We start from the raw sequence: 27,243 nt of genomic DNA, 5'->3' as shown, positions 1-27,243 counted from the left end.
TACATTATGAATATGTCATCTGAAACGCTAGAACTTTTATTTCAGGAAAAGTTTGACTCATTTTGCTAATAAGTACCGGATTTCAACTGCAATGCTTTCCTGGAAAAGGAAGGGTTGTTTTCCATTTGAACCTATGATCGAGCTAATGAAAATGAAATTGACGTTGAAAGAACAATGTGAGAGTGATAAACCAATATTTTCCAACGTGCAAAGCATGTGCATTCTATTTGTTATTGTTAATAATAGTTAATAAGATTGGACCTACTATCACCATCATTAATCCATGTTCATGTCAACAACAACAACCCATTGGACCACTAACAACCTTATTATATACTGTATAGTGTATACGTATAGCTGAATTTGAGTGGCTGATTAAGGTCATCCTTCAAATTTTTTATGGTTTTTTGGGTCGGATTCTAGGTAATGTTTTGAAAATTGGACCTGATGATGATCCGGTCGAAGTCACTGACTCGGGTTCATATGATTCAACCACTGGTTCAATAAGGTCAACTTACCATTATAATGGCTAAATCCATGCATGGTACACTGGCTATTCGTACAACAAGCACTATGGTAACTCGAATTCCTTATCCATTTAATCTAACATGTGTTATGTTAAATGTGTTATACTGACAATAGAGAGAGTAATCTTCTTTACGTATTCATATGCTTTGGAATGTGCGGCAGTGAATACTGGTTGGAAGTATTGTTTTTGTCATCCTTCTTTTCTTTCCTTGTGAAAGACTCGATAAACAATTGGATAATTGTCATTTTAAGACGTCAGTTTGCTCGAGCCGAATAATTTTGGCCTAGAGTTGTCCATTATTGGGAACCTGTTTTTCTTGGGAAGCGGGACACTACTTCAATACACATGTCACATTCTGAATGAACCTCGCTTTTGGATATGCCACAACTTTTATACTATGGTGAATTTTGTTGATATCTAACTTCTTAAATTATAAGGTTGCCAGAAAGATTAATTTAGGATTTAGAGTGACCACACGCGCTCTTTTTCCTAAAGGGTCGGTCGTATGAGTAGGAGAAGGACCTTGGAGGGAAAAATTATTATTTTTTCCCACTCTAAATTACTAAATAGGTTTTTCGATGCTTTGGCCCTAAGAAGTTAGTTAGTGGGTATGAGAGTCTGATCTAGGCTTGAACCTCAGATATGCTCTCACTAGGTGAGTCTCTGGGTTTATTGAGACTCGAGACAAATGATTTTGGCCCAGAGTCATCCATCATGTAAATATGGGAACCTGTTTTTCTTGGGAAGGGGGAAACTACTTCAATACACATGTCGCATTCTGAATGAACCTCGCTTTTGGATATGCCATAACTTTTATACCATGGTAAATTTTGTTGGAATCTGACTTCTTAAATTTTAAGGTTGCAAGAAGATTAATTTAGGAGAGTGACTATACAGGCTATTTTTCCTAAAGGGTCGGTCGAATATGTGGGTTCATAAGAGGACCTTTGAGGGAATTTTTTTTTCCACTCTAAATTATTAAATAGCTTTGGCTGTAAGAATTTTTTCCAGAGGACATGAAGAGTTGATCAAGGATTGAAACTCAGTTATCCTCTCACTAGGTGAGTCTCTGCGTATGTTGAGACTCAAGCTGAACGATTTTGTCCTAGAGTTATCTTTTATCTGATGTGTAAGTTTTTGATGGATCATGTATTACATTTTCCACCGTGAAAAGATTTTGGGTTAGTTTTGCTAATTTTCCGCACGTGTTAAATAAGTTGTTCTTTTGGGTCATGAATAGATTTCAGGGGGGTTTTACGAATTTCTGAAACGTGCCGACATCGGTCATCGCAAGTTAAATTTTATACATTTTAATCATGTATTCAGAGAAATCAACTTTTCTGTTGATTCTTTGCAGAAAAATAATAAAAAAAGTGGTTATTTGTCTAAGGGGAAAGTACTGAAGTTCACTGAGAGGCATTCAAATATGCATAGAATGGAGTTTCCTGATACTATATAATACATATTTGTTTAATGAAAATCGGGTAATCATTGGATTTGGACACTACTTGAATACACATATCGCATTCTGAATGAACCTCTCTTTTGGATATGCCACCACTTTTATACCATGGTATATTTTGTTGAAAGCTAACTTCCTTAAATTTTAAGTTGTTAGGAAGATTAATTTAGGATTTAGAGTAAACACACACGTTCATTTTCCTAAAGGATCGATCATATAGGTAGGTTCATAGAAGGACCTTGGAGGGAATTTTTTTTTCCCACTCTAAATTATTAAATAGGTTTTTCAATGCATGGGCCTAAGAATTTAGTTAATGGGCATGAGGGGATGATTTATGATTGAACCTCAGCTATGCTCTCACTAGGTGAGTCTCTGGGTACGTTGAGACTTGAGCTAAATGATTTTGTCCTAGAGTTGTCCATTATGTAAATTTTTGGACCTTGTTTTTCTTGGGAAGGGGGACACTACTTCAATACGCATGTCGCATTCTGAATGAATCTCTCTTTTGGATATGCCAAAACTTTTATACCGTGGTAAATTTTGCTGAAAGATAACTTCTTAAATTTTAAGGTTAGCAGGAAGATTAATTAAGGATTTAAAGTGACCACATACATTATTTTTTCTAAAGTGTTGGTCATACAGGTAGTTTCATAGGAGGACCTAAGAAGGAACTTTTTTTTTCCACTCTGAATTATTAAATATGCTTATTTGTCCAAGGGGAAAGTATTGAAGTTCACTGAGAGGCCTCCAAATATGCCTAAAATGGAGTTTCCTGACATTATATTTGATTAATGAAAGATGGGTAATCTTTGGGCTTGGGATAGTATTTGAATACACATGTCGCATTCTGAATGAACCTCGCTTTTGGATATGCCACAACTTTTATACCGTTGTAATTTTTGTTGAAAGCTAACTTATTAAAATTAAGGTTTCTAGGAAGATTAAATTAGGGATTGGAGTGACCACACACACTCGTTTTCCTAAAAGGTCAATCGTATGTTAGTTTCATAGACGGATTTTGGAGGGAAAAAAGATTATTTTTTCCCACTCTAAATTATTAAATGGGCTTTTCAATGATTTGACCCTAAGGATTTAGTTAGTAGGCATGGGGGACTGTTCTAGTTTTCAACCACAGTTACACTCTCACTAGGTGAGTTTCTGGGTACGTTGAGATTTGAAGCGAGTGATTTTGGCCTAGAGTCGTCCACTATGTAAATTTGGGACCCTTTTTTTCTTAGGATGGGGAAAACTACTTCAATACACATGTCGCATTCTGAATGAACCTCACTTTGTGATATGCCACAACTCTTATACCATGGTAATTTTGTTGAAAGCTAAATTCCTAAAGTTTAAGGTCGCCATGAAGATTATTTAGGATTTAAAATGACCACACATGCTTTTTTTCCTGAAGGTTTGGTTGTATGGTTAGGTTCGTAGAAGGACCTTGGAGGGGTTTGTTTTTCCCACTCTAAACTATTCAATAGGCTTATCAATGCTTTATCCATAAGAATCTAGTCAGGGGACATGAAGGGTTAATCTAGTTATGCTCTCATTAGGTGAGTCTCTGGGTACGTTGAGACTCGAGCCGGACGATTTTGACCTAAAGTTTTCTTATATCCGATGTGTAAATTTTGGACGGATCATGTATTAAATTTTTGGCCATGAATAGATTTTGGGTTAAATCTGTTAATTTTCTGAACATGCTAAATAGGTTGTACTATTGCGTCATGAATAGATTTCGGGTGGGTTTTACGAATTTCCGGAATGTGGTTACACCGGTTATCGCAAGTTAACTTTTATACATTTTAGTCATGTATTCAGAGAGATCAATTTTACTGCCGATTTCTTTGCAATAAAAAAAAAGTAGGTGCTCGTTTGTGTAAAAGAGAAGTGCACAAAGAAGCCTCCAAATATGTGTAGAATGGATTTTCTTTAAGGAGGGAAAACAAGTTTATTTTCTAAATTATTAAATAGGCTCATCAATGCTTTCCCCCCTAAGAATTTAGTTAGAGGATACGAAGGGTTGATCTAGGCTTGAAACTCGGTTATCCTCTCAATAGGTGATTCTCTGGGTATGGTGAGACCCACGTTGAACGGTTGAACGATTTTGTCTTAAAGTTGTCTTTTATCCGCTGTGTAAGTTTTGGATGAATCATGTATTAAATTTTTGGCCGTGAATAGATTTTGGGTTAGTTTTGGTAATTTTCTGTCCGTGCTAAATAGGTTGTACTTTTGGGTCATGAATGGATTTCGGGCGGGTTTCACGAACTTCCGAAACGTGTCGACATCTTTTGTGAATAAATTTTGTTGAAAGCTAACTTCTTAAATTTTAAGGTTGTCCGGAAGATTAATTTAGGATTTAGAGTGACCACACGCTCTTTTTCCTGAAGAGTCGGTCGTACAGGTAGGTTCATAGGAGGACCTAGGAGGGAATTTTTTATTTTCCACTCTAAATTATTAAATAGGCTTATTTTCCATTCAAGTACCACAGACTACTTGCTGGATATAGATCTATATGGGCCTGGATACTATCACGAAAACGGAACGGTCACGACACATCCTTTCGGAATGAGCAACGATCCAATCAGAAGATACTAGGAGGTGATCCATGTTTCAGGTTCTGAGTTAATTGAGGCCTAAGTCAAAGATCAACTAATTTGTGGCTTCGTAATCTATCGTCTTGGTAATCAAGTCCCATGTTATTTATCCTTAAAATTATGTAGGAATTACCTATCTAGAAATTACCAGTTAATCCACTATAGGAAGAACCGGTTACTGTGTAGTCCATCATCAGAAAACAATTACTCGCTGGTCCAAAAACATGCTTTTGGACCAGATTTTTTATTCTCTCGTCCATCATACGTGCAAGGTGTTTTATGTGTATTTCATAAATGTCGTAATTGTCCCTCCGTCCAATCAATACCTAACATAAAAACACGTCAAGCATATTATTTTTATTTTTCAGATCTGAATAGATTAAGAAGAAGAAGACCGAGAGCAGATTCATGAAGAAAAAGAACAAAGAAGAAGAAGATATAATTCAATTGAAGAAGAAGAACAACAAAGAAGAACAAGATATCATTCCATTAATAGATCAGCGAAGAAAAAAAATAAAGAGATATGGATTTAATCAATATTGGGATTCTTAACTTTTTAATCTATTTCTTCGTCTGGATCTGTTATTCAACATTGAAAACGAAGGTAGTCCATTCAAAACGATATGATTTAGTTTATTAAAGTGAAGATTAATACTCCTTTCGTCTCCGGTTAGTTTTGATTTCAATTTTTTGTTAATTTTATCTTTGATCAAATTGTTTTGGGTTTTAGGTTCGTATAAAAAAGATTGGGAGATTTTGTACGATCCTACAATAACCAATTGTTTTTCTTTTTTTGTACATATTTTCATTCAGAACATATTGAATCATCAACATTTTCCTTTTATACATATTTTCTTTCAGTACATATCAACATGTATTGTTGGATCATCTACTCTTTTTTCTTTTGTACTTTTTTTTTCTTCTGTACATATTTTCCTTGAGTAAATATTAATATGTATTGTTGTATCAATATGTACTATTGAATCATATACTTTTCCATTGATACACGTTTTTGTTCAGTACATATCAATATGTATTATTGGATATGTATTGTTGGATCATCCACTCTTTTTCTTTGGGTACGTATTTTTCTTTAGTACATATCAATATGTAGTGTTGGATCATCTACTCTTTTTTTTTCTTTTGTGCTCTTTTCCCCTCAGTACATGGTTTCCATGAGTACATATCAACATGTACTATTAGATCAATATGTACCGTTGAATCATACTTTTTCCTTCAATACATATTTCCTTCGGTACATGTCAATATGTATTGTTGATCAATATGTACAATTGGATCTTCTACTCTTTATTTTTCTTTGTACTCTCTTCTTCTACTGTGGTATTTGTGTATTCTTCGATCTTGTTTTTACCAGGATTCACCAAATGTAAATTTCTCCATGGTTTTAGTAAAATAGGGTTTTCTTCAATCTTTTTTCAATATGTATTATTAATCAATATGTACAGTTTGATGAGTTTGTTTGATTTTTTTGTTTGTCTGTTTGATGATTTCCTTTTTAACATTTCAGTTTGTTTGGTTGGTTTGAAAATTTGATTTTTCATTTTGATTATTTTTGCTCTAAACCTAATCATATTTTAGTTTATTTTTGCTGTTTTGCTTTTGCAGTTTTCATTACTGTTGATCGAGAAGAAAGAACGAAGAAGTTATAGAGAAGAATAAAGAAGGAAGTAGTGGGAGGAAACGGTTAAAGCGTGAGTGAGGATAGCCTGGTAACTTTACATATGTTTAAACCTTTTTGGACTAAAGGATAAATGTTTAATCCCGCTGGACTAGCCACTAAACCGGGTCGGGTTTAGTGGACTAAACAGGAAATCCCTCATTACCTATAGGTACTATTATGGTGTTCTTAGTTAGTGGCAGGTCCACCCATTAAAGCCCAGTAACTTGAGGTCCATAATGAAAAGAAAATAATAAAATTGGACCCAAATTTTTATTCCCTGGTCCATACACGTGCGAGACCTTTTCTGTGCATTTTTAAAATCATCGAAATACCCCTTCTCTATGAGGTTTATAATCAGTTTCATATTTCTAGTCGAGCTCATTTTTTCAGATCCATTTTTCTCTCTCTTTCCTCTCGATGCATCTTCGAAATCTCGACATGGTTTTTGAAGATTGTTTTTGAAGATTGTTTGTTCTAGGTATGTTTTCTAATCATCTTATTTGATTCTTTGTTAGTTTTTTTTTAATTTGTTTTTTCAACCGAATCATGAGGATCAAATCGATTTTCATGATGTTTTATATTTTTTTTCCTTTTTGGTAATCGTTGTAGATGTATTCCCAACTGATTTTGATGATTTACAGTTTTTTTATTAATTTATTAGTATTTTAGATCGGCTTTGGTTTTGTTTTACTCATGGATTCATCACTTAATTTGTATGATTCAGCAGTACATATATATCTCTTGATTTCTTGGAGAGAAATTAAGAATTAAGATTTTTGGGTTACGGAAAGAGGAATTGAACTCGATTTTTTGTGTGTTTACGATCTTTATTCTTAATTCGTTAATTTTTTTACTTCAATTTTTATAAAAATACTTCAGATCTAGATACATAATCATGTTTTAGGTTCATTTCATTAGTAGATCTGATTTTTTTAGTTTCATTTTGTTGGTCTTTGGTTTGTTTTTAGTTTGCTTTTGTGTATTAATCATCAGTACGTATATGATTTACTGGTGGTTTTTGATGAAAATAGTCCAGATCTAGTTATAAAATCATGTTTTACGTTCGTTTCATTTGGAGATCTGATATTTTAGTTTCATTTTGTTGGCTTTTGGTTTTGTTTTTGTTGGTTTTGTGTATTAACCATCAGTACGTATATGACGTACTGATTTTCTGTGTTTACTATGCATCTATATGTTTTGCTTGTGTATTAACCATCAGTACATATATGACGTACTGTTTGTATGAATCTTAATCGTAATTATTCGATTTTTTGATTAGATTATGACGTATTTAGCTTATTTGAACTCTCAATTTGATTTTCTTGTTATTTTCGTTCTTTATTTTCTAAGAAAATCATGCTTGTTTATTGTTTCAGGGGTATTATCTAGCAGTACATATGTCGCATATTAATACAAACTACTTTTGATTCTGTTTTATTCTTAGTTTTATCACTTGTTGTTTGATCCATAAGTACATATCTTCCATACTGAAATAATACTCTTTCGATTCTGTTTTTTTATAGATTCATTCCATGCAGTTGTTTTTTAGTTCATGAATCAGCAGTACATATGTGGCATACTGATACAAACTGCTTTTTGATTATGTTTTATTCTTAGTTTTATCACTTGTTGTTGTTCCATCCATAAGTACATATATGCGATACTGAAATAAGACTCTCTCGATTTAGTTATTTTTCTTCATGGAGTTGTTTTAGACAGTGAATTAACAGTACATATATTGAATACTGAAAAAGTTGCTCTTTGAATCTGTTTTATACATAGATTTTAGTCAGTTAATTCTTATGATTTTGTCAGTACATATATGGAATACCGAAATAAAACTGAACCATCGTTAGGTAGTATTAATCTTGATGTTGTCATATTACTTGTACTATTCATTTTTGTTATGTTATTCATATATGGATTGTTGTTGTGTTTTAATTGTTACATTTTGGTCACATTTACAGGTTCAATATGTCTGATGTTAAGAGTGTTGGCGCTTTTTGGAGGAAGTGGTCCAATGGGAGTGGAGCACTAGAGAGATCCTGTTTTTTTTTTTTAACCTGTAAGCAGTGTAGCATATATATACTCAAATTATGTAAGCAGTGTAGCGGATATGTACTCGAATTTCATAAACAGTGTAGCAGATATGTACTCGATATAATGAGCATGTAGACACACACGTTTGGTAGTCAGGGTATTGTGGTCATTTCCATGTTTTAATTAATTGTGGACCTTCAGATAAAAGAAAATTCTGGTTGGACCCTACTATAAATAACCTTATGGGCTTGTAACCAAACAAGAAATTTTCCTAAAATTATTCAGATAATTCAGTAGCCCGAGGACTGCACATATAACTGTAAACAAAATTCCACTTTATTCATTATCTCTGATTGAAAATCATGTACAATTTCTACGCCTCTGATTGATTCTTTCTACTTCTATATTCTATATGTTTCAAGCATTATAACATACAATATGATACCAACAATGACTCTGTGCAAGTGTAGTTTTACCTGAGTAGTCATGCATCCATTTGTCTTATTCCAACTCCCTCGGTGTTACCTTTCTTTCCTGAAGGTCATATGGGAATTCAGAACAAAACTTCCTCTTAGTCTTGAGCCATGTGCATCTTTTTTCAAAGCCTCTCTCTAGTCGAAACTTGCCGCCCATACCTGCACCAGAAGCAACACCAATCAACAGATTTTTTACTAATATGTTGACTGAGATACAACTAGCAAACGGATAAATATAACCACACCGCGTCAGATTCGTCATAATGAAGTTGGCCATTCCAATACGCCATATATGTTTCTGGCCCCAAGTCAGTGCTCATGGCTTCCTCTGGCAATTTTGTAGCTTAGATTAAGAAATCCACTTTGACTCTTTGAGAAATTAATCTCTTCCTGCACGCCAGAAACGCGTTATGTAAGCTTATTACGTCATACATAAAATAGAATGTTCAAGATTGAACTTAATAGGACTGTTTTCTGAACTTATCAATGGACTTCCGCGCTGCGTTTGCTGGTGTCTTAGCATTTGTTCTCTTGCAGATTGCACGCCGCCCAGCTGTAAAATCCACAAAGTTGCGCACAATTACAGGTTCACCTTGGATCCAGGGTGTTTATGAAAGTTTCACATGTCCCCGTGCTGAGTTTCATTAGCTACAGGTTACTCCTTTACAAATCATAGATTGGAACGATTCGATTCTAAAACTGTGAGATTGATGATTTTCCGTTTGGGCAGAGAAGAAATGACTAAAAGAAAGAGAAACCTAAAAAAAATGGATCTTCAAATGAATGGGGAAAGTGCTCTAACTTACTAGACACGAACCGGATCTTCAGTTGAGTAATCTCATGGGCTACTCTGACAATTCCATTTACAACCCAATAATGCTAATGCTATGTTCACCGGAGCATGAATCGCGTGAATGCTATCGGGAGACAAAAACAAATGGGGGACCCACTGTCCCCCACAGTGGTTTTCGACCATGGTGGGAATTGACAAGCAGCTTTTCCATTTTTAGAAATCAAAACTCAAAATGACAGAAATCAGAGACAGATTAGTACTCAAATGTACTGTATGTGTCAATTCTTAAATACTGCTGCAGCTGCTCCGAAGAAACGCTTGCACACATGACCTCTCCTCTCTAGACAGGTGTCTTGATTGTGAAAATAGACGTGTTATGATATTTATATCATTAAGAGATTTTATTGTTGTCTGATCGGAGATGGAAGCGAGGTATTTGTTTGGAAAGATAATTGGCTACCTAGTGCGAATAGTCTTTCTAAATTCAACTTTGTGTATGTAAATATATAAATGCTGACAACCTGACTCTAAAACTTAGAAGACTGATACTCTTAGGGCTCTGTTTGATAGATATATTGTTAGTGCAATACAAAGTATGTTATGATGGAGAAAATGAGTTTTATTAGATGTTTTTTTGGTCTTGGTGTGGACTGGTCAATGCCCCCAACATTTGGTTATAACATGTATGGATCTCAAAAGCAAAATTCAATATCAAAAGCTATTGTGACAGTTCTGTATAAACCCTTGCACTCATCTATGTAATGCGCAAATGCAATTCGAGGTCAGGGAGCAAATAAAAGAACACTAGTCTTTTGCGTATCTCAACATCTCTAGAGTCTCGACTTATCAGAGATACGAATTGGATATTTCCACCCATTGCCCCCAAAATTTGTTTAGTCCTCTTACCAAATGAATTGGGTAGATTCTTTCAATAATGCGATTATTGTCTAAGACAATTCGTGTTTCAAATGAGGAAGTTTAAGGGGATTCAAACCTCTCACCTCCCACTCAGTTATTGCAGCTCAAGCCACCATGTCGCACCTCGACTTCTAAAAAGAGGAAAACGTGACGGCATAAGACAGTATAAGACACCTAAGACAGTATAAGACATCTTTTACACAACTTTGCAAGTCCGAGAAGTGTAACAACACGATGGAGCAAAAGCTAGGGTCTCATAGCGGTTTTCATCATTCGTAACGATATCTCTTCACTTTTATTATATGCATAAATGGATGCTAATACATCCATGAGTAATTAAATACCATATTGATTGAAGATGAATTCTAAGTTCTAGAGAAGATACGAGCCATTATATTAATTTATTTTGAAGTTCTTTATATGATTATCGCTTGTTTATAGGATTATGAATGTTTATGATTGATTAAAAGATTGTATAGTTGGTCAACTGAATAAATTTGTTGATTACATCTAATGCTAGTATTGAGTTATGAGATAAGTAAACGTCGAATAATTCGTACACAAGTAGATAAAAAAATACCTTGTGAGGGATCATGTAGAATGATTGTGTGTATAAACAACACTAAGAAGTGGACCTTGATCTAAGAGTCAAATTAGTTGGATAAACCTATAAATCCATAAAACGTTCGACCAAATTACACTTTGAGTGATCTACCACGAGGTGGTTTCGACGGATAAAATCTGGTAGTCGAGAACTTCCGTATCCAGTGACATTAGGGGTTTAGAGGATAAAATTGATCTGGTTGTTATTCTACGGTTGGTGATAATTTATGATTAGCGACGAATAAATGATGAAAAAGCGGGGGTACAACAACCACACCCAATATTTATTTAGGCAATATGTATGGACTATCTCCAATATAATTCCAAGAGAATTAACTAGACAGTCAGAATCAATCAAGGAAAATATATCCAAGAGTTATATCTCAATTTCTCAAAATAATCAGCAATCAAACAGATAGGAATCTGCGAGCCTGATTGATATGTGAAATAACTTGGACGATATCAAAAACTAATATCCAAGTGTCAACCAATTTCAATCAACAACCAAAAGTTGGATTTCCAATATAATTGATTGAACTTACGCACGACCTGTGATATTTAAATTATATAAAAAAAATATAATGCGGAAAACAAACACAGACATCATAGATGTTGTTAACGAGGAAACCGCAAATGCAGAAAAACCCCGGGACCTAGTCTGGTTTTGAACACCACACTGTATTAAAATGCTACAGACACTATCCTACTACAAGATAACTTCGGACTGGAATGTAGTTTCCCTAACCAATCTCACACTGATCTCACCCAAAACTAAAAGTTGCTACGACCCAAAGTCGAAGACTCAATAAACAAAGGTGTCTCACACAGAAAAGTCTACTTAGATAGATAAATATGTCTCCCACAAAAATACCCACAAGTTCGCGGACTTAAGTTTAATCGGTTGAGTTTTCCAAACTCAACAGAAATTCTTGGGTCGAGAACTTCCGCCAGTTCGCTGACTGGGTTCGCGGACTGAGCACGCAAACGAGTTAATGGAAAACCTAGCAGAAATTTTCGGTTCGAAAACTCCCGTCAGTTCGCGGACTGGGTTCGCGGACTTGGCAAGCCAATTCCACAATCCACCCGATTCTTCTTGCTCAACAAAGTTCAAGAACTTCGGGTCAAGGAATACATGGTTATGTAATCTAAACTCTCATTTCAATCATTGAGACATTCTCAGAGGACGCTATATAACCGTTATTCACATATCGTTCCACGTCAGAGCAATTCTCAAAGATGATTGAAAGATGAAGATAAACCTGATCAAAGCGAGACACTTTGCCAACACATGAATTTCGAAAAAAAGATAAGCATTGAATACTCAGCTCGAAATATCAAATGTGTTTGATCTAGTCTATATAGCATACGACTTTTGTCTCATAAGAAGTAGGAGATAGAATAGATAGACTTTCGAGTGATAGATAAGTTCAAGTCTTCACATACCTTTTTGTTGATGAAGTTAACGGTTCCTTGTGCAGATCTTCGTCGTTGTCGTTGAATCGCCATGAAGTCCTTGAGATCAACTACGCTTTTCTTATCCTAGTCCGAGACTTAGCTAATAGGCTAGAAATCAAGACTTATAATTTTGATCACTAACATTGACAAACATGCTTGATATAGCAACGCATGCGAGTTCGACCGAGCTATGTTCTAACGATCTCCCCCTTTGTCAATTTTAGTGACAAAACTATTAATACATATGGAATACAAAAAAGATAAACTTTAGTGGCTCCTATTCCATAGTCTAATCTTCAACGTTCCTTGAAATATTCGTCCTTCCAAGTACTCCGATGATCCCAAAGGTTGTAAGTTTAGCATCACCGTTGTTGAAGATCCATAGCACAAATAATGAGAGAAATCAAGTGTCTCGATCATTATTTAACATTGTCATAGTATTATTATGAACATCAAAGTCCAATTGCATCACGACTTTAACAATAATACTATGGTGATATGTATCACTCCCCCTTAGTCAATACTCCATCTCGATCATGGAAACCACTCCCCCTTACACAATGATCCGAGAACCATATATATTTGTAGTGTGACCTACAATATTTCTCCCCATATTTGTCAATAAAATTGGCAAAGGTACAAGAACGGGTTCATAATGAAATTTCCACAAGAGACATTTCATGACCAAAAGAGAAGACACACATCATCTTAAATTTAGACGCAATCTTACAGCCGAAGCTAACAACATTCATCAAGGAGTTTAAAGATACAAGATAACCCCTAAAAATTCCACAGCCGCACTCCCCGCAAGATATTACCATTAAGCACAAGTTCAAAAGAACTCTCCCCCACTTGATGTCATTCCCAAGAGAACAATATGAGCGACCTTGATTTCAAAAGAAAAGAAGGATTTTTATTTGGACACCAAAAATCAAAAGGATGATCTTTTATATCCAAAATCCAACCAAATTAACCACAAGTAAACCCATGATTAATTCAATTGGAATAAGCAACTAAATCAAACCACAAAAGTGATCAATTTAATTGAAAGGTGCTCGACACAAGTAAACTCACGGAGCAACCGTCTACGACAAAGTTAATCATACAAAGATAACTAACTCAATCGCTCAAATACTCAACATAAGGAAAACCTTACGGAATATTCGACTATAATAACCATAAGAGTATGATTAGAATAGTATTTCAAATACTCAACACAAGAGATTGTGGAATATTTGAAACTTCAATTAGATTAACTACAAGAGAACCTATAATTAATCTAATCGGATTACGAATAACCAAACTAATCACCGAGGTAACCAATTTAACTATTTTTGGGCTCAACATAAGAGAATTATGGAACCCCGACTAAGTTCATAAAGGATATGACAAACCTAACCGTACATGTACTCAACATAAGAGAGAAAGAAGAAACTTATGGAGTACAAACTAAATAACCAAGGATGATTAATTTAGTTTCTAATGCTCAACATATAGCATCTCATGGAACAACCAACAAAGCCAAGGTTAATCGACTTAGTTGTAAGGTGCTCAACATAAGACGCACAATGGAACCTTCACGGTATACAAACAATAGATCAATAAAGACCAAAACCGTGGGTATACAAGGATCAATTCTATCTTTGCATCACATAGTGACATAATAGACTTTATCCTTGCAAAACAAACGATCACATCCTATTTTCCATCAAATACATGATTGCATAGGCTTAACGTTTGTAATTGTCAAGAGTCGATTCGTCCTTGAACCAATACGAATACCGATCATAAACGATGTTTTTGCAGGAAATCCTACACTACACCCCTCGTATGATTTCATTATTAATCAACTCATTTTTAGGTTTACACTCTTAATTTTATTGATTAATATTTGAATGTTCTTACAAGAAAAGATAAAGAAATCAAGAATGATCTCTGCTCTAAACTTTCTCTCTCCTATTTACTTGTTTCTTACTCAAAAAAGATCTCTCCCCTCTTTACAACTCGAACGACTATTTATAAGGAAATACATAGTGGATGACAACTAATTTGTCCTTTATTTTCGGGCATGGTCTGCGATATTATCGCAACCTTACAAATATTAATTTCGCAAGCTCTCTAATTTTCGCAGGACTATCACATCTTTCTCGTGATCTTAGGTGATGTCATTTATTATATTCTTCCTGAAATTGTTCCGCGACGCTATTGTATTATGTTGTTGATAATTTCGCTGAAATATTGTTGTTGTGAGATTCTGATCCTACATCTTGCCTCTTCTCATATCTTTTCTTCGAAGTAGAGAATGATGTGAGAAATATCACAGCTGTTCTCCTCTTCATATTATGCATTTATCACACGTATTCTTTCTTCCATTTATTTCTCGACACGTCTTTTGTAACCGTTACTTTTTAACCGCTCATATCTTTCCGTATAAATCGTGTTTATTTTCTCGAGGAGAAATTCCCTCTATATATATTCCTTTTCACTCTCTTCTTCTTTCTTTTTATTTTCTCTGCAACTTCATCGTTCTTCTGCAAATTCCATTATTACAACTTTTCTTTTTTCTTCTTCAATCTTTTTAAGTTCTTTTTCATCTTCATACTATTTATTCTTCAAATCTTTGTAGTTGCAGGAAATCCTAAAATACACCCCTCATATAATTTCATTATTGATCAACGTATTCTTAGGTTTACACTCTTAATTTTATTGATTAAATTCTGAATGTTCTTACAAGGAAAATAAGGAAATCAAGAATGATCTCTGTTCTGAACTTTCTCTCTCCTATTCACTTGTCTCTTACCCAAAAAAAGATCTATCTCTCCTTTACAACTCGAATGACTATTTATAAGGAAATACATAGTGGATGACAGCTAATCTGTCCTTTATTTTCGGATATGGTTTGCGACATTCTTGCAACCTTACAAATGTTATCTTCGCAATCTCTCTAATCTTCACAAGACTATCACATCTTTCTCATGATCCTTGTTGACGTTGTTTCTGAAACTGTTCTGCGACGCTATTGTGCAATACCATTGATAATTTCGCTGAGATATAATTGTTGCGAGAATCTGATCCTACATCTTACCTCTTATCATATCTTCTCTGCAAAGTAGAGAATGATGTGAGAAATGTCGCAACTGCTCATCTTTTCATATCCTCACATTTATCACACGTACTCTCTCTCTTCCATTTATTTCTTGACACGTATTCTGTAACCGCTACTTTTCAACCGCTCACGTCTCTTCGTCTTAATGGTGTTTATTTCTTCGAGAAGTAATTTTTCTTTATATACTCTGCTCCCTCCCTCTTTCCACTTTTCTTTTTACTTTCTCTTTTATTTTTATTCTTTCATCTCTGCAACTCTGTCATTCTTCTGCAAATTTTGCTGCTGTAATTTTTTCTTCCTTCAATTCTTTTACTTTCCATACATTCCCATACCCTTTATTCAATCATGGCTCCAAGTGGTCATAGATATGAGAAGAATCTACAATATGTCCAAAAAGATCTTGCTAATAAAGGTCTTACACTCTCCCCCATTCCTGGTGTGAATGCCAAATCAATTCTTTCTGTCAAGCTTTTCTCCAATCAAAATTGTGATGATCAATCAATCATAATTTCTCTAGGTCAAATTCTCGCAGGTCTCCCTATTCCTCTTTATAACCCAAACATTCCTTTATTTTATGAAATTCTCGCTCATCCGAAATTTTCGCGAGCCATTTTCCAATTAAGTAGAGACTGCATCCGTCTGATGCTAGAGTTCGCTAATCGTGGTGCTGGTAGAGGACCTCTTTACTCCACAAAACTTAGAGATCCAAAATTCGCAGACCTAGAGATAGTTACTGAGAAATATATAGTGGCGAATTTCTTTGAAAACTACGAACTTATCTCCATGAAGAAGGAGAATACTCGTTGGGGCATTCGATTAAGAAGAAAAGATAACATTAATGAAGCCAAAATTCTTATGCAAGATATTGACTAGCATTCTGGTAAAAATACAACTCCTAGCCAGTCCAAAGATGACAAATGGTGTGTCTTTCCTTTAATGCTAAAGGGTCCATACATTGCTGGATCAAACATTCTTCTTGCGAATCTCGCTGCATATCAACCTTGGGTCTTCTCCTGACCCGAGAAAGAGAAATAGGTATGTTTCTCTCCTTTAACTCATTTTATATTTCTTTATTGATTTTTACTATTCTGTTCGCTAACTCTTGCGACATTTCGCAGATCCAAAAACTAAAGGATAGTTATAACAGGACTGGGAAATCTAGTACTCTATTAGCTCTTCGCTCATACATAGATGAGGTAATAAACTTTCTCTTATGACTTTAAATAAAACTGTTACTTCCATGATTCCATTTCTTATTTCTATCTGTGTGTGAATGTTATTGCTGAAGTAGAAGAATCTGTTGATGCTGCGAAGATTGGTGATAAGGGTAAAGGTACTCTTCGCAGGGAAAAATCAAGTGGTCCTCCTCCAAAGAAAAGAAAAGTTCGTTCTCCTTCTCCTTCAAATGCTCTTCCTAACGAAAGTTCTGAAAATAATAAGGGTGATGAGGATAACGATGATCTTGCTGCACCTGAAGATTCTCCACCTGAATCTTCTATGGCTAAGCTTTATGGCCTCTGTTCTGATTATCTACAAGGGATGAGAGATAACCAATTCGCAAATACCTGCAAATCTCTCGCTACTCTTTGTGATGTCCCTTTGCTGGATGGCGATAATTTTCTTCGCGGAGTTTCTAGATCCGTGACTCCCGACTTTTTGCATTCTCTCAATAGTCTGGTATACTTTTATCTTTTTACTTTTTCATTGCTATAACTCAAAATCTCTTTCTATATTAATATTTTTTATTTCTTTTCGCAGGCTGGAAAAGCTTCTTTTGTTGTTGCCTCAGATCTGGAGAGAAGACGCGAAAATCTTGAAAAGAAAAATCTTCAATTTCGCAAAAAGAATGAAGAATTGGAAGCTGAAGTTAAAAGTCTTCGCGAGAAAAATAGACAATTAGAAATTGATTCTTCTTCGTATAAGAATAAAATTTCTAGTCTTCAACAAGCTAATAATCAGCTTTATGGTATGGTACTTTTCTCTTTTCTCTTTATTCATTCATCATGTTGTTTTATCTTATTTAAATAATCCTTTTTGCAGACATCTATGATCTTTCTGATGAAGCCACCCTTATTCTCTCATTTCCTAATGCCTTGGATAATGATACCCTTCTTGAACGTCTTAACAATTCCTTAAATAGCTTTTCAAATGATAGAATTTCATCTCTTTCTCTAGATGAACTTAGATCGAAATTTCGCCTCTTAGAAATTGATCATAGATCCAGTTTAGGCTTAGCCAACAGATTTAAGCGTCTCATTATTGATTTCAAAGAGAAACCAATGAATTAAGAACCAAAATTAGCGGTCTCATAGATGATAAAGATCGTATCTCTGATCAAGGTGCCAAGGCTTTAGCGAAATTCCAAGAGGTTCTTCTTGAAGTTCAACTTGAGCGAGATGAAGCTAACCGCAAAAATATTGAACTCTGCGAAAGGGAAAATCAAATTCGTTCTCGTCTTCTCATAAGTAGTGAGGATGAATTTGTCTGGGCTGCGAAAATTTTAGATGATGCTAGAAAAGATTTAGGCGTAAATTTTAGTCTCCAAGTTGAACATACAACCTTGATTAGAGACATGATTTCTGACAGAGAAGGTTGCTAATTGCTCTTCTTTACTAATCTTTTGCTTCTTATGGATTTTCATCAAGTTAATAATTGGTTGTCTTTTGTTCGCAGATTCTGAAAATAAATATCGGGAAAAGATTGAAGAACTTGAAGCTGAAAAAGAGGAACTCGCAAAGAATCTTTCTTCTCGCAACGACAAGTATTCTAGATTCAAGAATCAAATCAAAATCACCATTGAGAATTTTAAGGATGACGCTATGCATTTTCGCAATAAAACCATCCAGATGGTTTGTGATGACCATAATATCCCACATTCTGATTACCCTTGTCTTTTAGAAGAAATCCCACAGAATACTCCCAGTTTGATTATCTCTGATAGTGAAGCTGGCGATGAAGAATCTGATAGCGATAGAAGTTCTGATGGTGATGAGGATTCTGACGCAGATGAAGAAGGAAACAAGTCTGATGAAGATAATGAAGGATTAACCAAGAAATATCTTTATTTCTTCTTTGATTCTTTGTAACACTTGTACATTTATTTCTTCTTTCTGTATATTTGTGTTTCTTTCATTTTGACCTGCGTAAATTAAAACAATTCTTCTTTGCAATACAGTTAATCAATATAATCATTAATTCTTGAATTTTTGAGTAAATCTCTCATATGGAGACAAATAACATTTTCTAATTTCATACATTCCCATACTTGCCTCTGTTATTTGAATCCAAATGAGAGATTCATAAATTTCTTATTGTATAATTTCGCAACCTTTTGCGAAGTGAATTTTGTTTCTTTTCAAAATCTCATTCCTGTGTGGTCTTATTTTGCCTTCCTAATTAAAGGTCTTATTATGCCACCTCTTGTCATTGCGACAAAATCGCAGGACGTCCTTGCACTTTCATGCAAAACCCATTGATCTTGCCTTAACTTTTTCTTTGTATTATGGCCTCTTCAGGAATATTGCGACAATATGACAGGCCTAAATATTCTTGCGAAAATAAAGCCCCATGACATTGCCGTCTTGCGATGAAATCGCAGGACGTCTTCGCACTTTCATGCGAAAACCCATTGATCTCATCTTATCTTTTTCTTTTGTATTATTGCCTCTTCAGGATTGTTGCACAAATATGACAAGCCTTAATATCCTTGCGAATAATAAGCCTCATGACATTTGCGTCTTAAGACACTTATCAGCTCCCTAATGGAGGGTGCCGCCCTTATTCCCCCTGGTTGCCCCTTCAAGGAGGCGTACTTCTACCATACAAGGTTAGCTCCTCCCATCCAGTCTTAACAACAACCAGTTGTTTTCGCAGCCTCTTATCCCTTTTACCTATAGGGCTTATGGTTACGAGACTGCACCCTAAGTGGGGTTTTCTTCGGGCCGAGTGCAGTATAAGCCAAGACTTGTCAAGAATGGAAAGGACGCTTCAAACTCCCTCGACACTCTTGACTCAACCGTGTACCTCGGCGCCTTGATCAGTTCTGCACTCCTTGGGAGAGTCCTTATTACCTTAGTCGCCCAACCTAAGTCATATTCTTAAGTTGAGAATCCAAGGTGCCTCTCCCGGATGGGCTTTATTGACCCCAAATCTCCATGACTCAGGTTCCGGTGGCGGTGTAGCCTTTCCCTGAGCCATGTAACAGGTACCCCCTAATATGTCGTACTTTAGGTCTTACATTTGCCTCTTGCGAAATTTTATTCGCGAACTAGGGTGTACGCCATAAAGGTTCGCCTCTTTCTCTTTTGTCATTCTTTTCTGATTATTTTCTGTAAAATTCATTATCTCTGCGAGAGTCTCGCAATTTATAATATTTTATCTGAATTTTGCAATCTCAATTTTGTTGTTCAATCAAATGTATTTTTGAGAATTTTACTTATTGCGAGATTATCGCAACAACTTAATCATTCATACATTTCTTGCTTTTATTACTTTTTCCCTCCTCTGCTTTTTTATGATTTTCTGCTACTGCTTCCTTGGTAATGGTATGTTCATCCTTTTTATCCTGAGCTAGCATTGATTTTGTAACATCTCTTCTCCTTTATTTTCGATTGTATCCATCATCAACTTTTCACTTCTTTGTACATCCTTGATTTTGTGTCGCCAGTTTTCCTTCTTGTTTGCTCTTCCTTCGCAAGATTCTATCTCAGTTTCGTAACATTTCTTTCCTTCAACCCAATCTCCCCTTATGATTCCTACACCATTGGGGTGAGGGAATTTAATGCATTGATGGAAAGTTGAAGCTACACCTAGAATCCCATGTAGCCAAGGTCGCCCAATTAATGCATTGTAGGGTGATTCTACATCAACTACACAGAATGAGATTTCAGAAGATATTCCCTTCAATGGAATTTGCATAGTAACCTCCCCCTTAGTCTTGTTAGCAGTACCATTAAAACCATATATCTTATATGTTGAAGGTATAAGATCATCATCTCTTCCACCCATGGTTTTATAAGTGTGATAAAATAAGATGTTCACAGAGCTTCCAGTATCGACTAGTATTCTATTGATTGCCCATGAATCTTCAGCTTCATCATACTCATCTTCTTTTGGTTTTGGATTAATTTATAATTTTATTACCAATGGATTGTCATGTACCTCTTCTCCTTCGGGAATTTCTTCTGCGGTAAAAGAAATGATCTGTTTCTTCCATTCCTCTAATTGCGAAATTTTCGCAATATTCATAACTTCTCTACCATTGTTATCTCTTGCGAACACTCTACTTAAAACATTATCATGAAAATCTTCAATTATCTTATATGAATGTACGATAGAGTGACAGAATAGATTTTTTGCTTTGTCACCAACTTATATGAAGAATGTTTCTTTCTTTTTCATCGTATTCGCTTTATGATGTTCTGGTGGTGGTGGTAATGGTTGAGATTGTGGATGCCCTACCATAAAGTCGTTTAGTTTTCCTTGATCTATCATTTTCAAAATAATTCTCTTTACATTTCTGCAATCATTTGTGGTATGTCCATGAAAATGATGATAAGAACAAAATTCATGACTTCTGTGATTTGGGGGCGATTCCGTTCCCATGTTCCATGGTGTTGGTATATTCTCCATCAAGATTATAGCCTACCATATCTTCTCCACACTTGCATTTATAGGTGGCATCTTGATTTCTCCCCATACTACCTTGTGACCTCCTTGTCCTCTATTAAAGTTTGGTCTTTGACCTCCATAAATTTCTTGCGGTTGATCGAGTCTTTGAATCTTGTTATTTCTTCCACGACTGGATATGATTCCATTTCATTTTTTCTTTCCTATAAAGCAATGTATTCTTCTTGAAGTTCTCGCAATTCAGTCATTGTAATCGTATTCTTGACTCTGAAAATTTGAACATACAACAGGTTTGTTGCAAATATAGCATTGATGAATGATAATATGAGATATCTCTCATCTACACGGCCAGCCATTTCGCTACACATAGTTCTCTATCTTTTAGTCAAGTGTTTCAAACTTTCTCCAATCCTTTGTTTTAATCCAAACACATCTTCTATACCAGGTCGTGAGGAATTATTACTTATATATGCTCCCAAGAATGTGGTCTGCAAATGATTGAAGGAGGTTATTGTATTCTTTTGTAAACCTTCTAACCATTTTAACGCCTCTCCTGGTAGACTGGATGCGAAATATTTGCACAATACCGCATCATGATTTTCCCATTGTAACATGCACCTCACATAAGCTTTAATGTGTTGAATTGCACAAGTTGTTCCATCGAAAATGCTGGTTAATGCGGGAAAATTGCATTTTGGTGGTATTCCTCCTAATTGTACTTCCCTTGTAAATGGAGTTTTCGCAGCTTCCTCTATTGCTTCATCTAATTGTCTTCTACCTACTTCTCCTCTGTTATTTAGCATTCCTCTCATTTCTTCTAATTTTTTCAAGATTTGTTTATTTACTCCTGACTCTTGACCCATTGGTCTTTTTAATTTTGCTTCTTTTCTTCTGCGTGCACGTCTATCTTCTCTTGCGAAATTTTGTATCTCTTCTTCATTATCCTCATCTCGTCTTCTTCTGCGATTCTCTTCCTCATCCCTATCTTGAATTCGCAAATGATGATGTCGTTCATTTTCCCCTCCATAATTTTGTTTATTTCTTATCAACTCAATTCGCTGTCTTTCAACCATTCTCTTCACTTTATCATACTCCTCATTGAGATTATCATTATTCCGGTTTTGTATACGCCTTCTTTCTCGGTTGTCATGATTGTTCTGGCGAATTGTCTCCTGAAGCTCTTGCTCTTCCATTTCCTCTCTCAACCTTTTACGTTCGCAGATTAAACGTGCTTGTTCAACATTATGCCTTTCAATTTCTTCTTCAATTGTCTGTTGATTTCTTTGATTTTCTCTCACATGTAAAATTCTTCTTCCCTCCTCTTGATTTCCTTCGCCATCTTGGTTATTTTGTCTCTGAATTTTCCCGTTCTCTTGATTTCCTCCAATTTGCCTATCATCAAAAGTTTCATTTTGTGGAATGTAACGATCATCAATTCTTTCTCTATTTTCGCGATATTCTTCATTAGAATTTGACATTTTTTCTTGAATATTGTTTCCAACATTGATCGTAGGTGAATTTTGCCTCATTTCTCTTCTGGTTGATCTGGAATATGATTTTGTAATACTTTTCGATCTTCTATTCTGCAATCTAATATTCTCCATCCTTAATTCATGATTTTGTCTTGTTAAATTTGCACGTTCTTCTGCCTCAGCTCTTCTTTCTTCATGTATTCTTCGTCTCAATGTTTCTAACGCTCCAATTTCTTCACCTCCATGAATTATTCCTTCATCTTCTTCTTTATTTCTCTCTTCCTGTCTATAATTTCTATTTTGTTGCTCTTATTCTATTTCTTCTGCTGAATTTGACCGCCAAGTGTGTACGCTCACTCTGTCATAATCTGTATTCCTCTCTTAAACTAATGTTTGTTGAATTAGATTTTCTCTATTATTTCTCATTCTAGTAGATTCTCCCATTTCACTTCTTTCTCTTCCAGCAATTCTTTTGCTTCTTCTAATAGTAGTCGGTTGTTCGGATGTATTTATTCTTCTAGCCATTTTTTCAATACTAACAGTATTTCAAAAAATTATGAAAAATTCTTGATCAGTTACTTTAAATTTTCACAAATCTCAATATCAATCTTTAGCTTTTTCTAGAATAATCTTCTACTCGTCCCTGTTTTTAGCGCCATTATGTAGTTGCAGGAAATCCTACAATACATCCCTCATATAATTTCATTATTGATCAACTCATTCTTAGGATTACACTCATAATTTTATTGATTAAAAACTATGTGATTACCAAGAGCAATCTCTTCGCTCTTTGAGAAATGAACTTAAAGAAGTAACAGAGTTATCTATCGCTGAAACAGATACACTCATTCAAGGTAGAATAACTTTAAGTGTAAAGGCGAATCAGCTTAAAGAATAATATTCCAAATTAGAAGAATCTTATTCTTCTCTTGCGAAGAAAAATGACTTTCTTATTTCTAAAGAGAAAAATATTCAGTCTCGACTTAAAGGTTTAGTTGGAGATAAATTTGATGACGCAATGGACCGTTGGGAGAATAGTTGTCTGTCCTTGATTCAACACCTTATTTCGTAAAAGGAAGGTAGTCATAATAGTTTGACTTCCTTAATTATCTTTTCTTTGTCATATCTCTCTGAATTCTTTATCTTAATGAAATTTTGTATTCTATCTTTCGCAGAGTCTGAGAAGAATATTCATTCTTCTATTCTGTTTTGGAGGCTAAATATGCCAAAATTCGCAAAGAAAATTCATTGCTTGTCTCTACCCTTACTGGTTCTCGCGACCGAGCGGAAAGAAGACTTGATTATCTTGCTTATTTTAAGGATATTCAAGATAGGAATCATCAGAGAGCACTTCTTCGCCAAGTTCATCTCCGGGCTGAAGTCCTTGTAAATGGAATTCTATTGTCCAACTCTCTTCCTCCTACATCAATTGATCCTTTAGAAGTAGATGATGATGAAGTTCCTCGTCCGGCTGATAGTGATTATGATTACGAAAGCGGTGCAGAGGATAATTTCTTGGAACATGAAGAAGAGGTTCCTTCTAAAGAAGCATCTGCTGGTGTTAGTCAGAATGAGAAAGAAATTTCTTCTGAAGAAGTAATTGCTGGCGATAATCAAGATGCTAGTCAAGGCGAAGATCAAAACCGAAATGAAGGAGAGGCTTGCGAGAATATTGGCGAAAAATTTCTGTTATCTCCTGCTACTGAAATTAATACTGAAGCTTGAGCTTCTTTTCTAGCTTTGTCTTCTTGAACTATCTTATTTTTATCACTTTTGCGAGTTACATTTTTCAACCAACTTTGGAGTCAACTTTTCCTTTTAATATTTTGTTGATGAGAAATATAATGCTTCTTGTGTATTGATTCCCATACTTGCCTCTCATTATCTTTCTTGCAAAAAATAATCTGTTACGAATACTTATAAATATTTTGCTTTATCATATGGTCTTATTTTTCCTTCCTAATTAAAGGTCTTATTATGCCACTTCTTGTCATTGCGACAGAATCGCAGGACGTCCTTGCACTTTCATGCAAAATCCCATTGATCTTGCCTTAACTTTTTCTTTTGTATTATGTCCTCTTCAGGAATGTTGCGACAATATGACATGCCTAAATATTCTTGCGAAAATAAATTCCCATGACATTGCCGTCTTGCAACGAAATCGCAGGACGTCTTCGCACTTTCATGCGAAAACCCATTGTATTATTGCCTCTTCAGGATTGTTGCACAAATATGACAAGCCTTAATATCCTTGCGAATAAAAAGCCTCATGACATTTGCGTCTTAAGACACTTATCAACTCCCTAATGGAGGGTGCCGCCCTTATCTCCCCCCCGGTTGCCCCTTCAAGGAGGCGTACTTCTACCATACAAGGTTAGCTCCTCCCATCCAGTCTTAACAACAACCAGTTGTTTTCGCAGCCTCTTATCCCTTTTACCTATAGAGCTTATGGTTACTAGACTGCACCCTAAGTGGGGTTTTCTTCAGGCCGAGTGCAGTATAAGCCAAGACTTGTCAAGAATGGCAAGGTACGCTTCAAACGTCCCTGGCACTCTTGACTCAACCGTGTACCTCGGCGCCTTGATCAGATCTGCACTCTTTGGGAGAGTCCTTATTACCTTAGTCGCCCAACCCAAGTCATATGCTTAAGATGAGAATCCAAGGTGCCTCTCCCGGATGGGCTATATTGACCCCAAATCTCCATGACTCAGGTTCCGGTGGCGGTGTAGCCTTTTCCTGAGCCATGTAACAGGTACCCCCTAATATGACGTACTTTAGGTCTTACATTTGCCTCTTGCGAAATTTTATTCGCGAACTAGGGTGTACGCCATAAAGGTTCGCCCCTTTCTTTTATGTCATTGTTCAGTGATTATCTCTGCGAAAATTTCGCACATCATGATCTTGTTTTGATATGAGTAATCCTGCAATTATTCTTTCAGAATCCATAAGTTCTCCAAGCTTTTTACGGATAATATCTTTTTAAGTACAACCTGTTCCATGGTCTGTCTAATCTATGACCAACATCTCTTCCTTCTGGATCCATTAATCTATAAGCTCTTGTTCCCACTATCTCCTTAATGATGTAAGGTCCATCCCATTTTGTCGCTAATTTTCCACCATTTTCTCGCTGATATATTGGTGTTTCTCGCAGAACTAAATCTCCTGGTTGAAATTCGCGTATTTTGACACGTTTACTATATTCTCGGGCTAATCTTCGCTGATAATTCTCCATATGTTGCAAAACTCTTTCTCTTTTTTCTTATAATTTATCAAGTTTGCTTAAGATCAAACCCGCACTAAGATTTCTCTCCCAAGCTTCTCTCTTTGTTGTCGGAGTAACAACTTCTGTTGGTAACACCTCTTCAACTCCGTATGTTAAACAAAAAGGTGACATTCCAGTAGCTTCTCTTCTAGTTGTATTATAAGACCATCCTGCATTATGTACTTGTTCGCACCATGCTCTATGATGTCCTTCTAATTTCTTCTTCAATATATCTGAATTTTTTTTATTTGTTGCTTCTACCTGCCCATTAGCTTGTGGATACAAAGGAGTATACTTTCCACATTTTATCTTAAATGCATTAAGTAACATTTCTATTTTCTGTCCTTCAAACTGTTTCCCATTATCAGATACCAACTACGCAGGAATTTCGAATCTGCAAATGATATTTTCGAATATGAATGTAAAGATATCTTTGTCGCGAATATGATGTACTTCCTTCACTTCTGTCCATTTTGTGAAATAATCTGTTGCGACTATTAAGTATCTTCTTTGTATAGATCCTGGTAAAAATGGCCCCACAATATCTAAGCCCCACTTTCCAAAAGGCCATACACTAGTTGAAGATGACAATGGTGCTCCAGGTGCATGGATTTTCTTTCCATGCCGCTGACAATCTTCGCAACGTCTTGATATTTGTTTTGAATATTCATGCATATATGGCCAGTAATAACCTTGCATTTTTGCTCTATGTGCCAAATATCTTTCTCCACTATGATTGCCAGCATCCCCACTATGTAACATTTTTAGCACCTTTTCTCCTTCCTCTCGTGTCAAACATCTGAGTGATGGTCCATTAAAGGATTTTCGGTATAGCAACCCGTCTCTTAATTCATAATTCGTTGCACGGCTTTTTAACTTGTGTGTTTCCAATCTATTTTTTGGTGTTTCTCCTTTCTCCAAACATGCATGAAGTTCCATTCTCCAGTCTGCGATATTGTTCATTTGTTCTTCTTCTTCATTGTTTATTATCATCACGTCCACGTCTTCTTCTTCTTTATTGATTGATGGTGACAGAAGTGTTTGTATTTTTATACATCTCGCAGTTGGATCTGTCATCATGCTTGAGATGAAAGCAAAAGCGTCTGCAAGTCTGTTATCCTTTCTTGAAACGTGCCTCCATTTCTTTTTGGGATTTTCGCTGATAATTCTTCAACCAGATTCTTGTATTTCTTCAAGGATGGTTCATTTGTAGTATACTTT

At 35.5% G+C, this 27,243-nt stretch overlaps 1 long non-coding RNA gene across 1 annotated transcript; it reads right to left on the bottom strand.

Annotated features, from left to right (window-relative positions):
- Window positions 1–8,649: 8,649 nt before the first annotated feature.
- Window positions 8,650–9,321, bottom strand: LOC113308467. The gene is made up of 3 exons (XR_003339807.1): window positions 9,266–9,321; window positions 9,031–9,175; window positions 8,650–8,944 (listed from the first exon to the last, which is right to left on the bottom strand). It is a non-coding gene; the product is annotated as an uncharacterized LOC113308467 (long non-coding RNA).
- Between the last annotated feature and the right edge of the window lie 17,922 nt (window positions 9,322–27,243).

The sequence above is a fragment of the Papaver somniferum genome, chromosome 9, assembly GCF_003573695.1.
Source record: "Papaver somniferum cultivar HN1 chromosome 9, ASM357369v1, whole genome shotgun sequence".
Classification (NCBI taxonomy): Eukaryota; Viridiplantae; Streptophyta; class Magnoliopsida; order Ranunculales; family Papaveraceae; genus Papaver; species Papaver somniferum.
The sequence above is the reverse complement of the archived record's forward strand: the minus strand, read 5'-3'. Positions and strand labels throughout refer to the sequence as shown.